We start from the raw sequence: 3,423 nt of genomic DNA on the forward strand, positions 1-3,423 counted from the left end.
TCAATTCAGGACTCTACTTCTTTAAAGAAATGGGCTACTATGTGCAATATAACATATACTTACAAACTTTTTTTTTCAGGTTTATGAAAGGCAGATTTGAACTCAGGTACTCCTGACTCCAGGGCTGGTACTCTATCCACTGCACCACCTAGCTGCCCCTAAAACCAACATTTCTTGAAGGAAAAGTATGATTTGAATTCTAGAAAATTTTATTTATTTATATATTTTTAAAATGCATGAGTTGTTTAATGTGAGGTACCCTGACAGCATTGAGACATTCAGTTTGTACTATTCAGTATTGCATGGCCTACTTCACAGAATTATTTTAAGGAAAGTACTTTTAAAATCTGAACTTGCTAGTGAAACATGAGTTGTCACTGATTGAACAACACAGAAATGTGTTGTTATTGTTGTTATTATACAGAGGCATATCTTCTGGACTTTTTACAAGAACAGCAGATGTTGATCACAGCAGTCCATATAATTAGGAGCTTATCTGAAGCCATAGGTGGTATTAACTCTTCCTAATTTCCCAGGGTAATTTATAGTTCATTTTATATTCCTTAAATATTCTGCCAAACTCTCAGGCTTATGTATTCTACTCCTCCTACCCAACAGACTGATTGAAAAACAGCTTAAAGGTTAAAAACATTATGTATCAACAACAATGAAAGATAATGGGGAGAAATTCAATTTTATACAAATATGTTAAATACTATGTGTTAAATATTACTATGTGTAGGTATGCATAGATAAAACAGAACACCTTTCCCTGTCCTTAGGAAACATATATGTATGTGTTATGGATATCCATACACACATAGGTATATATGTATATATTCTATTGAAGAGATACATTATTTACAAAGACAGATTGTCCCTTAATAATTATACTGCCTCCTCAAATTATCATGTTTTATATGATAATCATCATGTGTGAAATGTGATGGTATATGTCCAAATATATGTCATATATACGTTGTGTGTATGTTTTATCTGTTGTGTGTATGTTTTATCTTTTATCTGTTATATTCCTTAATACAATTTAAGTTCCTTTAAAAAAGGGTGTCTAATAAAGTACCTGGCATGTTGCTGTTATTATTCAAACTTCCAGTCATGCTCGATTCTTCTTGAAAGCATTATAGGGTTTTCTCGCCAAAGTTAATGAAATGGTGTGCCACTTCCTTCTCTACCTCATTTTATTGATAAGGAAATTGAGGCAAATAGAGGAAAAGTGATTTTGCCAGGGTCACTTAGCTAGTAAGTAACTCAGGTCATATTTGAACTCAGGTCTTCTTAGAGCTGTAGGTACTGCTAAGAACCTAAATAAGAATTCTTCTATTCTCTCCAGACTAATTTATCACCATAGGTCTTTCTCTCTATGTCATAAGGGAACTTATGGGAAGTTCACTATAGCTCTAGACTGCTTCTCACATTGGATGTACCCTCCTGCCTCAATTGCTTGTCTGTCTGATTGACTGATTTCTCCCCTAACCTTCTTTTTAAGATGTAAGCCCAGTTTTTCCGGCTTTCTTGGCTCCTTGTGTGAATCTCTCCCGTGGCTCTATCTCTTGGACCAGCTACCGCCCCCTCGTCCCGCCGCCGCCTTCGCCATGCCCCGAAAAATTGAGGAAATAAAAGACTTGCTGCCAGACAAAAAGATGCTAAACCTGTCAAGATCAAGAAAAACAAGGATAATGTGAAGTTTAAGGTCCGACGCAGCAGGTACCTGTGCACATTGGTCATCACAGACAAAGAGAAGGCAGAGAAACTTAAACAGTCCCTGCCTCCTGGTTTGGCTGTGAAGGAATCAACTCACTTAATGTTCCATCATCTCCATTAAAATACAGGGGGAAAAAAAGTAAGCCCGAGCCAACATGTGTTCATTCTTTCCTGGCTACATACACTACTGACTCATCATTTTACAGGACGTTCTCCCCCTATTTTCAGTTCCCTCTTATGTGTTTTCTTCTTCCATTATTATATAAACTCCATGGGGGTAGGATCTGTTTTTATTTCTGTTTGTATTTATATTCCCAACTTAGCCTGGTACAGAGGAAGCGTTTACTAAATGCCTGTTGACTAATAAATTCATATTACATTGTATTTTATTGCCTAAATAAATATGATTTGAGGAGGGAGAGAGAGAGCATTAGCAACTAAAGGAGCAAAGATAGGCTTCCTGTAGGAGGTAGCATCTGAAGAAAGCCAAAGACTTGAAGAAAGCCAAAGATTCTACTAGGTCAAGGATACAAAGTAGGAGTATTTACTGTTCATGGCTCTTGTTCATCAGAATTCTAAATCTGACATCCCTTTATGGTCTGAGGAATAATGAAGACTGAGAACACCATTCTTCATTGTCTTCATTGTACACAAGGTACATTTTTTTCTCCCACCCAAATTAAGCATCCCTCAAGTTTCTGTCTCCCATTCAGTTATCATTTCTCCCTGCTCTCCTTGGGGATTTTATCTCTGACTCCATGTCTCCAACAATGATTTCTATACAGCTGATTCTTAAGTCTTAATCCCTAACACCCAATTTTTTCCCCTGAGCTACAATTCCACAAACATATCTACCTGAATGTCCCACAACATTTCAAATCCCTCATGTCCAAAATTCACTATACCCTAGGTTAGTGCCTTTCTCATAGGAAGTACTTATTCTCATAGGAGAATTGAATTTTTGGAAAGGCTTTTCCTCTGTGTTTCTCTCAGCTCTTTGTGTTAATGATGAAATCTTAAGTGCTAGGCTGTCATACAAGCTCCTATATAGTGATAACTCTATGTGAAAAGGTCATCAAGTTCCTTGATGGAATATTCTGATCTATGTTTTTGGATAACTTTTTCAGCTGACTCTGATAGCATCATTTAATGAAATTTTAATTTATGGCAGTAAAAAACGGTTTTGAAGTTTTTTTAGCAAATTCTCTCTTCACAGGTAACACAAAAGTCTTCCATATGTTCACTCATTTATTCATTTGACAAACAGTTATTTTGTATCTCCTAGGTCTCTGTGGTATTGTACAGTCTTCTCCAACTCTATAGGACTCCATGGACTTCATCCATGGGGTCTTCTTTGCAAAGATTTTGGAATGGTTTGCCATTTCCTTCTCCAGTGAGTTCACATTTTACAGATGAGGAGCTGTGGCAAATATAGGTTAAGTGACTTGTACCCAGGTTCACATAATTAGTAAGCATCTGCGATCAGATTTGAACTCAGATTTTCTTGACTCCATGTCCAGTGATTTATCCACTGCATCACCTAGTTTTCCCTTATGACTCTATACTAGGGACTTTTGCTAATTAAATGATGAATAAAACAAGGTGCCACCCACAAGGAGTTTACAAACTGGAATAATGAAAACAAAATTGCCAAGGGATATTTAAAATATTTAAACAATTATTTTTACACACTTTGGAAAC

General features: G+C 36.4%; 1 pseudogene; it reads left to right on the plus strand.

Annotated features, from left to right (window-relative positions):
- The first annotated feature begins 1,613 nt into the window (after positions 1 to 1,613).
- Positions 1,614 to 1,843, plus strand: LOC141489363 (large ribosomal subunit protein eL38 pseudogene; annotated as a pseudogene).
- Positions 1,844 to 3,423: the final 1,580 nt, after the last annotated feature.

This window comes from Macrotis lagotis, chromosome 5 (genome assembly GCF_037893015.1).
Source record: "Macrotis lagotis isolate mMagLag1 chromosome 5, bilby.v1.9.chrom.fasta, whole genome shotgun sequence".
NCBI classification, from domain to species: Eukaryota; Metazoa; Chordata; class Mammalia; order Peramelemorphia; family Peramelidae; genus Macrotis; species Macrotis lagotis.